This window comes from Grammomys surdaster, unplaced genomic scaffold (assembly GCF_004785775.1).
Source record: "Grammomys surdaster isolate TR1022 unplaced genomic scaffold, NIH_TR_1.0 137, whole genome shotgun sequence".
Classification (NCBI taxonomy): Eukaryota; Metazoa; Chordata; class Mammalia; order Rodentia; family Muridae; genus Grammomys; species Grammomys surdaster.
This window is the reverse complement of record NW_021604595.1, coordinates 7079460-7093559: the sequence shown is the minus strand read 5'-3', so window position 1 is coordinate 7093559 and position 14100 is coordinate 7079460. Positions and strand designations below refer to the sequence as shown.

General features: G+C 43.2%; 1 protein-coding gene across 2 annotated transcripts in view; it reads left to right on the top strand.

Moving 5' to 3' along the window:
• The window catches only part of Phactr1 (phosphatase and actin regulator 1), a 278883-nt gene that overhangs the window by 215521 nt on the left and 49262 nt on the right, over positions 1 to 14100 (top strand). The gene's annotated exons all lie outside the window — the stretch shown is intronic.

Sequence of the window (14100 nt, the reverse complement as noted above, 5' to 3'; positions counted from 1 at the left end):
ACTAAGGGAGATCCTTCATCCCTGACATTGTTTCTGATAGTCGTATGCCAGTACCTCAGCCACCCCACCTTGTGCCTAAGCAATCTCTGGGATTTCTCAGAATGACTCCAAAGCACACTGTTTAACCAAGCTCCCTAATGACAGGGAAAAAATGTTTCCATCCGAAATAAAGTGGGTATATCACCAAGGACAGTGATGGCTGTTTACTGAGACATATAGACAGGAAAATTGTGGTCTGGAAGGCTTGGTGAAGTGCTATAGTAGAGAATCAAACACAAGCTTACCATGGCTGCCTCCCAGCTAAGAGATGTATGTGTTGGTGCAATTATTTAAAAGAAGGCCACTGGTCAAGCCGACTATCTAAGCTGGAGCGGCTCTGTCTAACTCAGCCACCATGTTCTGTGGCCAGAGGCCACATGCACACTCCAGCTAGAAACGGCCAGCCAGAAACACCAGCCCTGCCACCCACGAGATGCCAGTGTGAGAGATGGCTCTGCCAATCTTCCATGCTGTCTCCATAAAGCTTGAACCCTAGACAATACCTGCCATCCATGCAGTATCCAGTAGAAAATGAGACTCTAATGCTTAGATTATCCAAAGGCTTTCTATGTTTGGTAAAGCTCCATAACAATATGCCCATACAAAGAGTGTTGTTTCCCAATTAGCTAACCTAAATAAAAGTTGTTACCTGCAACTGCTCTCTATACCTGCGTGGCTCTCCATCACTCCTACATCTCTCTCTCCCTAGCTCCTCCTCTTCCTTTTCCTCTTCCTCTCCTTACTCCTCCCACCTTAGCTCCTCATACGTATATGTGGGGAAATAGCTACCTCCAAGTGAAGCTATTGCCTCTGGCAGTTCTGACTTGATTACTTTCTGTTAATTCACCATTGTTGCTGAAGAAAAATACACAATTTTACTTGGTCCCTTGCTATTGGCTCTAACTACCAGTGTTGTTAAGGAGGGCAATACTAGCTTAGACTTTGGGTGACACCTTGACACGTACCATACAAACACAACATCGTAGTGGTCATCAGTGCTGTATTCATGCTCACACCACCTAGAGAAACTAAGGAAAGAAGCTAAGTAGATTAAGTAAGTTCCCCAATGCCACCTACTCAAAGGACTCCCCCAAACTGCTCATTACCCATCAACACCCACACTGCAGAAATTGAGAACACACCTTTAAATACTTTCATAGCAATTAGACAGGGTCTTTTTGTTTGTTTGTTCACTTGCAAACATGTCTTACAAGGCTTCATTTAAAAAAAAACACATTGCATTTTATGAAAGTGTGCATTTGTGACAGATTGAAAATTAAAAGAAATTAAACATATAAGAATTTTTACTAAGCTGGTGTGACAGCTTAGTTGATGAGAGTACTGGCTGCTCTTGCAGAAGACCTGGGTTTGGTTCCCAGCACCCATATGGCTGCTTACAACTGTTTGTAACTCCAGTTCCAGGGAATTTGGTGCCCTCTTCTGGCCTCTGTGGCACCAGGCATGTGTGTGCTGCACATACATGTAGGCAAACACTCATACACATTAAGAGTGGATCTTAAAAGAAGTAGTGTTATTTCTATATGAGTGTTTCAAAAGCACTACCCTGTATAGCAGGTTGAGTGAGCAATCCTTCAAGCCTCAGTCTTTCTACCCCAAGCCCCTCACTCTCCCTCCCCTCCTCCCCCCTCTCTCTCTTTCTCTCTTCCTTTCTCTCACTCTTACTCTCTCTTGTTCTCTCTTGCCCTCTCACTCTCTCTCTCACTCTCTCATAGATGCTTTCTTAAGACAGATACCAATCATGTGATTTTGTGCTCCTATGACCACTATCCAGAGTATAAATTTTTATGTCTCAGATGAATTTTGATTATCTAAACAAAGATACAAGAGACAGCATGTTAGGCTGTTACTAAACATGTTTTCACTTCAAACATGCCATTTCACTGTACCTATGGGGCTTTGTGGCATGTTTCAGTTGAGTTTAGAGCAATGGTGTAGCTCTGCAAGTCCCTCACTGTATTGGGCTCTTTAATAAAATAAATGAAACACAGAGCAGACCAGGACAGAGGTTTTAGGAGAGAGGAGAGGGGACACAGCATGGTGTTGGCAGTTGAAGCAAGACTGTCTGCATCCTTTGTACCACCCTGGACACTATTCTCACCTTGTGCCTTCTCAGCTGTCACCCAGGCCAAGACATAGGCTCTTTTCATACAGCATCAGGACAAAGAGAATCAACACATATATTACTTTGACAGGACCACTCATCCCGAGAGAGAAAAATCCTCTTCCCAAATAAATGCAAATTGGAGAGATTTTTCTAAGTATCCACGTTGTCCCCTGGGCACTGACAAAGGATCTGAGGGTAGATCAAGGTCATGGGCCACTTTGTCCTGTCTCAGGAGAACTGTTATCTGAGGCAATGGCCCTCACCCTCCAACATGGTATCAGCCTTCACTGCCCCAGTCTCACAGAAAAAGGCATGATTTCCCTGTTCACCTGACAGTTTCCAGGGACCCCAAAGGGCACTGTAAGGAGAAGACATATTACTAAATGTGACAGTGTTGTGCCTGTGAAAAGCCATGAGCCATCCCACATTAGTATCATTGTCGTCCCCTGAGACCTCCTGGGAAGTCGCCTGTAGAGCATCGTTCCAGAATTGTATGTAATCTGATCCTGAAGATATAGCAGTGTGAAATCAAATGGCAAATTAGACAGCCCTGGATTTTGACACATATTTTTGTATCACCTTGTCTTGTGTATGAAAGGGAGACTACGTAGGTAACTAACCTCCGTCCATGTTGCGTTCCTGTTTGTCCTCTAATCTCTACTTGGGGAACCTTGATGAGTTCCAAGACAATTTTCTCTTTCTGGGAATGGTTCTAGAAAGATATAAAGCTTTCCCTGTCATAAGTCAAACTTCCTTGGCCTCCATTCTGGTCTTCCTTTTCTAGGAAACACTCTCAAATCTTTCAAGATAGCTACAGGGTTCTCTACCTAAGGGCGTCAACAGACCTCCTGATGTCTTAAATGTGTTCTTCTGAGATGATCTTGAAATCTTTTCATATTTTTACCCATCTGACCCTGCCATGTAGTTTATTTATAGCGTGGGGTCACCAGGATGGGTATAGAGCACAGGAACAAGGAATGTTCAAGATCTGTATTTACCCACAGACACAGAGAGGGCTCATACTTAATCCATCTCACGGTCAAGTGAGTACATTCCAGAATCAGGATTTGAATCTCACTGCTTATTAGCAGTATGACCCGAAGTGTGTTGCATAGCCTCAGTGGGCTTTCATTTCTCATCCATAAAACAAGGATAACACTAACAGAGCAGCCTCATTAGGGCTGTTTGTGAAGATCAAGTTATTTAATCAGTCAGTTCATTACACAATACCATAAATGTCCAATAAAATGGTGGCGAGCATTAAACAAAATTATATAGCATATAAAATGTTTCTTCAGTGCCTCTAAAAGGCACATGGCAAATGTATTTGATCTGATCTTATTGGAGGCTGTGTGTGTGTGTGTGTGTGTGTGTTTTCCCTTGAATTACTTGGTCTTTATTTCTCTCCATGGGTGATTCGTATCTTCTTGAAAAGTGATGTTTTGCCACTTTAAATATTATGCTGTGTTTCTTATGTTCAGTCTCTACAGTAAGATCCAAAATCTAATTGATACCTATTCTAGCACTTGGACTTTTCAATCCCAGCCACTCACTCTTTCTGAGGTCAATCCATTCCGTGCACTCAGCGCTCTCATTTCCTGCGGGCAAAATGAAGTGGGATATGAAGGGATTCTAGAAAGATCCTCAAGGGACCTATGCTTTTAAAGAAGTCTTTTCTTGCTTAATTAAAGGCAGGTTCTTACCTGAAGTTGCTCACGTAGCGACCTAGGGTCATGCACCGGAAGGCCCACACCTAACTGTCAGCAAATCCTATCCATTCTGCAGTACAGAGATGTCTGCGTCAGCAGCTCTGTCCCCTGGCTCCTGACGCCCCAGTTTCCTCTGCCTATTGTCTTCACCTGTGCTGCTGCAGTCTCTCCTACCCCGGCACCTTCCCCTTCCTACCCCCACACACCCCCTTCCCTAGCACAGTGCTCAAAGAGACACTGGGGTTCACTCAGTAGTTCATATACATGTCTCCAGGGGATGCCCCTAGTACCACAAACAGGGTGACCCAAATAACACAGGAATATTCTCTCCCAGCTCCAGAAGCTGAAAGCCCAAGATCATGGTGTGAGGTCCTCCCTTTTGTGTCTTCTCAAGGTGGAAAATGAGGGTGTGAGAGGGGTCAAGGGAAATGAGGTCATATCTGCTTTTATAATGAACGTACTCTCATGATAAGGATCCTGCCACCTTGATAATGGCAATCTAGTCATGAAAAGGGGGTCTTCATGACCTAACCCCATCTCAACACAGCTGCACTGGGGGTTAGGTTTCTAATGCATGGATTTTGGGGGAAATATTCTCATCATAGTCCGAGTCATGGGAAAAATCTATCAACAATTCTTAGCTGAATAGCTGCTGTAGTCTGGTTTGGTGTCTGGAGCTGGGAGAGAACAGTGAAGACAACAGAGAGAGGCCCTGAGACCCTGGAAGGTCAGGTGGAAGGAGCTCATCTGTTAAGAGGACATGGTGGAGGAGCCCTCATAACAGGACAACCAGTTCTTTAAGGGGGAGAGCACCTTAGGATCATATTCTCTGACAGCTAAAAGTAAAGTGTGGCCAAATGACCAGTGTGGTGGTTTGAATATGCTTGACCCAGGGAGTGGCACTATTGGGAGAAGTGGCCTTGTTGGAGTAGGTGTAGCCTTGTAGGAGGAAGTGTGCTACTGTGGGGGGTGGGCTTTGAGACCCTCCTTCTGGCTGCCTGGAAGACAGCAGTCTTCTAACAGCCTTCAGATCAAGATGTAGAACTCTCAGCTCTTCCAGGACCATGCCCAGCTGACATGCTTCCCGTCATGATGATAATGGACTGAACCTGTAAGTCAGCCCCAATGAAATGTTGTCCTTTTTAAGAGTTGCCTTGGTCATGGTGTCTCTTCACAGCCATGGAAACCCTAAGACAATGGGAAATGAGAGACCATCCTAGTCATTTCAGGGGAAGGAGCAGAACACTCTCTCCAACTAGGTGAATGAGACTTTTCATATGGAACTAAGTTGGCAGTTATACTCCAAGTTTATAGAAAGTTGATCGTAGAAAATGGGAGTAAAGGAGAGATGGTGGAAGATTGTAATCACACATAGGAGCCTCTGAGTCATTGGTGAGGATGTTTAGAGACCTGTAAGAAAGCTTAGACAGCAGAGATGGTGCATCCTAAAAACTCAGGAGGCAGGGCAAGAAGATTGCAAGTTCAAATCCAGCCTGGACCATACAGTGAAACCTCAGAGGAGAGGAAGACAAAATATCCTGCCATCATCAACAATCCTACACAGAGAAAAACCATATAAGTGATGTAATATCTTAAGGACCTGTATCAGTCTGTAAATCTACTCTGTGTTTATCGAAATAGGTTATTAACTCTGATGTAGAAGTTATTAAAAATAAAATAGCTCTTCCTCAGCTAAGGTCCTATAATTGTCTGCAGTTCCTGGAAGCACCTACTGAGCACTGAATGCCACCCATTGTGACAGACACACAGGAATCAAACAGGAGCTAGGGGTCTAGCTCTGTGGGTAGAGTGGTTACCTAGCATGCACAAAAACCTGGGTTCAATCCCCTACACTCCATGCAGAAGTGCATCGGATTCTGAGGTTCTCTTGTATGGACAGGGAATACTTTCCTCCAGAAACACATTGCATGCAATGGCACATGTCCATGTCCTTCACTGTGCTACAAACAAAATACAACTTCAAATCGATGCCAACTTGCAATCACAGTCCTCAGAAATAAAACAAAAAAAAATGTTAGTTCAAGGTTGTCCTCAGCTTCATAGCAAGTATACCCCCCTGAAAAAAAATTCCCTTCAGTCTCTAAAATTCTATTATCTCATTTTTGAAGCTTCCAAAAAACCCAGTTCAACTTATAACCCTAGAGCAGATCCATTTCGTGGTATTAGTTACTTTCCTTCATAGTGTCTCAAGGACACAGGGAATTCTAAAGAATGACACTTGGTCCTGAACTTGGTGGTCCCACAGTTTCTCTCAGCCCTGCCAGCGTAGCATATTGACTGCATTAATTCATATTTGCAATGTTTCACCATCAAATCAGAATGTCCCTCGGTAAAGAGCAGACACAACTCATTGCCCTAGCAAAATAAAACTCTCAGTGTGACTCACTGATAAACTGGCATCGATTTGAAGTTGTATTTTGTTTGTAGCACAATGAAGGGCATGTGTCATTGTGTGCAATGTCTTTCTGGGGGAAAGTATTCCCTGTCCATACAAGAGAACCTCAAAATCCCATGAACTTCTGGCTCAATACTTGCCCTTGCTTCTTAGAAGCCAGATTTACCAACCTCCTATTTTAGGTTAGTTCTATAATCTCAAGGATCCAAAATATAGACTTATCCAGAAGTGCTACCTACACACAGTGTTTTTCAGCTTTCACCGCTATCCTCAGGGGCGTGATATGGTCTCAACAAAAGGTGATCTCATCATGAGCAAGACCTTGCCTCTCTGCACAGTGGACAAGCCAGCCAGCTGGCAGAAAATTGAAATAAGTCAACACCCATGAACACAGCACTATCTCTTCCATGAACTAAAACTATCTCTGAATGACAAGATGGCTCTGGGTTGAGAACTACTGACCTGAGTATCTACATTGGCTTGTTCCAGGTGATGCTCTGTGAGTCTCTTCAAAAGCAACCTCAGTATGATGCCCAGGAATTTTCAGTGGCCCATGTATGACAAGGACTTACCTGGATCCTACTGGGTAGAGTCCTGATTTGCAGTGGCTCGGATTGGCTTTCTGGAAGCTAAATGCATGCTAACACTATTTCTATGTGATGAGCTATTTGCACTCTTCCCCTAGTTCTGGAGCAGTTATCCGCTGATCTATGGATCCTACCCTAGCTCTTGAGCCTTTCTCATTAAGTTGCCCAGATCCATGGTTTATAGAACAGCACTAGTCACCCAAAGGCTCACCCCCCGTTCCTACTAATCTCCCTGAGGACAGACCTGTGAGGTCATTGGATCTGTCTTAAACCGGTCGCATCAGAACTCTCTGACATTTAGCTCTTAGTAATTTGTGGATCATGGTTTGTGGTTACTGGCCCTCTTCCCATTGGCCCAGTAACTGTAAAAACCATAGATAAGCATAAAGCATCTCATCCTAGCCTCCTAAGTGAGGCTTTTGTGAATTCTCACTGGACCATTGAAGATAATGATAAACCTTAACACATTTCAATGAACCTGTCTGTGCTGCAGCATACCATTAAGGGGTAGATAATGGTGTGATTTTTTTCCCCTTTGTCAGAGTAGAAAACCCAAGGTGTTTGTCCAAGGTCATAGAACTGGAGAGAAACAAGCATTATTGACTCAGGCAGTAGGACTGTCGGGCCTGAATTACAATCAGGTTTCTCAAATCTCATGTACTATTTAATCAGACACCACAAGCCTTAGTCTCCCAGAGGAAAAAGTGGATTTCTACTCATGTCATTTGAGGAGATCCAAATAAGCACACAGAACAGTTTCACACTCCTATTTAAGTCGGCTAAGGAATGTCTTTCGACACATCATCACAGCTAACATACGCAGTACTCCGTGTGTCTCATAATAACATGCCATCAGTTTGAAATCTTGATCTGTCTTCCCTCACACATGCAGGCTAGACCAGTGAGCTGACTCAGGAGGTAAAGGCACTTGCTGCCAAGCCTGTTGATCTGAGTTCAATCCCTGGGACTCACACAGTGGACGGAGAGAACCAACTCCTGAAAGCTGTCTTCTGACCTCCACAGGCACAGAGGCATGTACACACCAACACAAAAATAAATATTTTCAAAACTTGCAGTGTTTACAAGGGTATGATTACTACAATCACAGTTAGGATATGAACCTGAGTCTTCTCCTCCCAGGCCTTGAGTTTTTCCAGTAATCATGTGTCTACCTTCTCTTCCAAAGCCAAATGAAGCCCGTTATTCCCCCTAACAGCCAGTCTGATTTTCCCTCCTATTAGCAGGCTGGGTATGAGGTACAATTTACACAACAAATCCATAACAGTGTGCTTCTCTAATGAAAAGCAAGAAGGGCAGATGTTCCTACAACCCACCTATTCTTTTGCAATGCATTTTGCTGGGAAGAGTACCAGAATGAGAGCTTATTAGGAAACATACAGGTGGGTTTGAATTCTAGACTTGGGTGATACAACTGTCTTTGTATAATTTGGATGAGTATAGCACATGGTTGTGGGTGGGGGTGTGTGCAGAGAGAGCGAGCTAAAGATGGAAGAGAAATTACCAACTGTATGCTCTAGCCTTGGGTGACAAAATATTGTCACCATTATACTCTTCCCACTATCCTGCTCTATTTTCCCCCAGTGTCACGCCCCTGCTTTCCATGTTAATTATCTATTGGCTCATCATCTGTTTTCTCAATAACAATTAAACTCACAAGGACAATGATTTGATTTGCCCTTGGAGTCTCCCTAGAAGCTAGAACAGCCTGAGAACCTTTGTTTGTGAAAATCAATGCACAAGAGAGTTTGCCCAAAATGGGAGGCCTGATATTCACTGACTAAGTCCTAGATTCAGAGGCATTTGGAAAGCTCCAGTATAAAATGGTCCTATTTTGATGCCAGGTCCATGTGGAAAATGCTCTTTATTGTGTCCTCCTGTCTCAATGGGGAAGTAAAAGCTATTTCCTCTCTTCTTTGTCTCAGCTGTCAGTCAAATAGGATACAGATAAAGAATACAGGAGGAAGCAACCCTGTAATCCTGGTACCAGGAAGGCTCATGCAAGAGGATTCCAAGTTCAAGACCACCCTATGCTATAGAGTGAAGCCCTGTCTGAAAAAACAAAATTACAAAGACTGGGGAAATGGCTCAGTTGCCGAGGTGTTTGCCAGTCAAGTGTGAGAATCTGAGTTCAGCCCGAATGTAAAAGCTAACAGTAACTCCAGCACTGGGGCCAGATGGGAGACAGGAAAGCCTCTTGAAACTCATTGGCCAGTTCCAACAGAACTGATGCACTCTGAGCTCAGTAAGAGATCTTGTCTCTAAAAAAATAGTGAAGAGAAGATACCTAATGTCAACCTCTGCCCTCCACACTTGTATACATAGGCATGCATGTGCACACACATATGAACATGGACACGTACCCTACCAAATACACTTGCAAAAGAACAAAGCAAGAAAGTAACATACTGGTATTCCTTTTCCTACCATTGAAATGGTCACATGTTTTCAAGAAATCACTCTCTAGTATCTGAAAATTAAGAGGCCGTTCATATTGTGTACTGGAAAGGGCTAAGACACACACCCTGTTTTTAAAAATGCATTAAGAAATGAATGTGGAGATATCAGCGAGTAGTTGTCATCATTTGTCAGAAGGTACCCTTTCAAGAGAGCATCCAGATACTGCTTTGTCTCCATCGAATGGCAATAGGCTGCTGTGAAGAAAGCCCTGTGATCCACCATCCATGCGTGGGGAATTACTAGCTAATAAGCATCTCTACAGCCCATATAAAGAACTGAGGGCAAGCTGTGAAGTTAAAAGTCACTGTCATAGGCTGGGAAGATAGCTTGGGCAATTCAGTCCTTGCCTAGCCAGCATGGGGACCTGAGTTCAGGTGATAAACAATAAGACATAGTCCATGCTTATAATCCCAGTGCAGGGAATGTGAATCAGGCAAGTCCCTGGGGCTTCCTAGGAAGTCATTCTGGCCTATTGGGTGAGCCATGGGCCTCTGAGAACCTCTGTCTCAAAGCAGAAAGCAGGTGGGATGACTCCTGAGGAACGGCAGCTAAGGTTGTGGTCTCTACACACCTGTATGCACACCCATGTACCTGCACAAAGACATATGCACACACTCCAAAAAGAAAAAAAAATCACTATTTTATATTTTTAATTTCCCTAAAAGTTTTTGAGGATAACTGTAACATCATTCCTGATGAAAAACATGTAATAAAGGGATATTGCTTTCTGGCACAAATCTGTGGTTAAAATGGACCGAGAAGGCCTTTATCTCCCCCAAAGGATAGAGAAAATTTATTACCCACAAATATGACATGGAAAATGAAATTAAGTTCCAGCAGGAATGAGCTGTAATTTCATCCCTGTGCGTTCCGAAGAGAGTTTTCAGAGGAGAGAGAGAGAGCAATCGGCCCTTTTCCTCTCGAGATCAAAAACGTGTGAGAAATTAGGCTACAAATTACAGAGCCTGAGGCTGAAAATGTCAGAAATAACCATCGAAGCCCAAGAAAACAGTTCATCAGCTTCGTTTTAAGAAAGTGGGCACACATTGTCCGGTGGCCTGGATTAGCCTGCCAAGATAAGAAGCACACCATTAGGGCATTTGTTTTTCCCTTGGACTTTAGTCAGCAGGAAGCCGTGCTGTTCCCTAAATAGTCTAGGGTACTCAGCCTTCCTGAGTAGGGGGCGTATTTGGGGTTCCTTCCTCCAGAAGTTGTAATGGTTTAAATGAATTCATTTACACACCTGTTCTCTGTCCTTCTAAGGATCAATGACCTATATTTCAGAAACTGTCTGGGATCTGGTATGTGATGAGTACCAGTTTATACAATACACAGGCTGACCCACAGCCTACTCCTTCCTGGCACTCTCTATCTCTCATGGTGAAATCAGTCATGGTATTCGTACCTGATTTTGTCTTTTAGTACCTGTCCATGTCCTAGGTTGTGCTTGACTGAGTGACCAACAGGATGGTACAAGAAGCCAGGCTATGGAGCCAGGAAGACTGTGGGCCAGTCACTAGCTGGACCTCCTGATCTTTGATTTCATCTCAGTTAAATGGACAGAAATGCTTTCTGACCTTGTGGCCTGCTGCAAAGTCAGAGGAAGAGGCTGCTGCTTGTCACACATGATGCTGGTGATTGGTGTCCAGCAATACACAGAAACACCAGCAGGTTTATCAAATGCTATGCATAATGCTATCATTATGATATATCCATTAGTAGAATGTTACCAGGGGGAGAGCGTGCAGGGGTGTGTGAATATTGGAGGCATTATTTGTGTGTGTGTGTGTGTGTGTGTACATGTATGTGTGTGTATGTATACATGTATGTGTATATGTGTGTTGTGATAGTCTCCTAGGCAGGCTTCATCCTCCTGAGTGCTATATTTATAGACATGTGCCACCACCCTTAGTTACTAAGAAAATCAAAGAATAAACAATCAATCATTGGAACAGGGCAGAATTCCAACTAAAGTGAGCACAGTAATTCAAGTGTATATTCTCTTTGGGAGCATGCTTCTTTTTTTTAATCCTCTGAGAATCCAGGAGGACTCATGGAAAGAGGCCAGAGATGATAGTACATAGTCTAAAATACTCAGGATAACCCTCAGTGCCTCTGCCTCCCAGAAGTTAAGACCCTAGCTGCACCAACCCCACCTTGGGTATTGATTAGGAAAATAGGTTCAGACATTTTGATGGATTCACATACATTCCTGGAAGACTCCATTTTCCTGCTTATACTAACTGAGGCATTCTGGCACATGGTAGATTGACACTTCAGGGCGATGACCTGCCAGTGTCAGTCTGCAGGTGTGTTTGCAATGTCCCTACCAGGCAGTTGTTAGCCACCTATATGAGAGTCCCTATTTTTTAATGCTGGTGGTGACAGGTGCTTTATATCTGTCAATGTGGCTAGGTCCCCTCCTGTGGAATCCTGTTCTATTCAGATCTCATACTCTTATCTTCAAGAAGAAAAATCACAGACTCTTTTTTTTTTCTTAATCACAAACTATCTGTCTTAGTGACTTTTCTATTTCTGTGAAGAGACATCATAACCAAGGTAACTTATAATTGGGACTTACAGTTCCAGAGGGCTACAGTCTATGACCCATCATGACAGAAGGCATGGCAGTTGGCAAGGAGGCAAGTGGGAATGGCACTGGAACAAGAACTGAAAGCTTATAATGTTATCCATACATGGGGGGGGAGAGAGAGAGGGAGAGAGGGAGAGAGAGAGAGAGAGAGAGAGAGAGAGAGAGAGAGAGAGAGAGAACTGGGAATGGTGTGGGCTTTTGAAACTTCAAAGCCCATCTCCAGGGACATACCTTCTTCAACAAGACCACAGGTCCTAATACTTCCAAACGTCTCTATCAACTAGGGACCAAGCATTCGAATTTATGACCTATGAGGTCCATCTTCATTTGAACCACCATGTCACCTATAAGGTTGGGTTTCAGATCTTCTTCATCCCCTCTCTTCTTTTCTTTGGACCTACTTTGGAGCTTCCTGCCTTAAGGCAACCTTGTTTTTCTAGCTTCCAACATTTCTTCACACTAAACAAGAATACCCGCTATCTGCTTCCCATTCCTAACCCAGGCATCTGTTCCAAGCTCTGTGCCTTTTAGGAAGCGTGCTAATTAAATTATGAAGGTAGAGAGGGGAATAGGCAAGGCTGGGACAAAACATGAGCTATGAAATCACACCTGTGTCTCTTCCATACACACCTACTTTCCATGATACCCAAGAAAGGTATCCAGGCACAGCTAGAATGTAGTAGCTATCTTAGTCCAATTTATGGTTAAGCATCATACTTGTCATCCTAGAGACCACCCATCATGTGTTCTACCTACCTGTGGTTCCCATTGCTGTGTCTGTGCAATAGGCTGGGAAACAAGCCATCTCCAGCCACTAATCTCTAATAAAACGCTGCATTGTTGTGAATACATGATTTTGTCCTGTTCGGTAGCTGTTGTTTTTAAGTTGATTTAGTTCATTGCCTTGAATCACATAGTTCATATGGTGTTAACTGGATTTCCCATTTGTGTCATTGAAGAGTTATGTGGAAAATGCAGAGAGAAAAGCAACCCCTTCGGAAACAGCGAAAGGAAGAAAGTTAATTGAATTTAAATTAGACACAGCAATAACTTAGAACATAATTGAAAGGTTCAAGAGAAACTTGTGTTTCCATACAGCACAGTAAGATTCTTTTAGGATAAAATGTTTTAGTCTAAAGCTCTGATATATGATATACTTTCACAATCCACTTGTTTAAGAATGTCAAATACTTTTCTATGTAAAAATATATTGAGTTTTCTGTGCTCAGACGTCTTTGAATAAGGACATAAACTCTATTTTTGATGACTCTGAAAAAAAATAAAAATGTTATCCAATCTGGGGATGTCTGTCAGTGGTGGAGCACTTGACTAACATATGTGAGGACTTAGGTTCAATCCCCAGCACTGAAAAAAGAGGACAGAGGGGAGGAGGGAGGGAGGGAGGAGGAAGGGGAGGAAGGGGAGGAAGGAAGAAATGAAACGATGACTTCTTTCTGACTCCATATTCCCATTTTTATTTTTTAATATTATAGTTAATATTATAACATATTTATTGTTTTTGGTTTTCCTTTGTATTTATTCTTTTCTCATATATTACATCCCAACTAGGAGTTTCCCCTTCCTCCTCTCCCCCTAGTTCCTACCCCTAACTTCCCCTCTCCCCTATCCCTCCCCCCTTAACTTCCCCTCAGAAAAGAGAAGGACATCAACTACTTATGTCATAGCAAACTACAATAAGACCAGGCACGTATTCTCACATCAAGACCAGATGAGGCAACCCGATAGGAGAAAAAGGGTTCCAAAGTCAGGAAGAGTCAGAGACAGCCTCTGCTCACAATGTTACAAATCCCACAAGAACACCAAGTTATACAACCATAGCATATTTGCAGAGGACCTAGGTCAGACCCATACAGGCTCCCTGATCTTTGATCCCACTTGAGTTCTGGTCTGCTGATTCTATGGGCCTTGTTCTTGTGGTGTCCTCAACTTCATACAAAAGGACTCTACCTTGCTATGAGATCTTCACATAGGCTTTTCTAGGGAACCATAATGGTGTATATTTTCCAGCTGTCTAATAGTGGATGCTTTAGGCATCTTTTTCATTGAAAATATATTAAATCAGCATTGGCTTCTAGGGCATCATTCTTACAAAACTGACCAATAGAGTAGGGCTGGGAGATAGGCTACAGTTA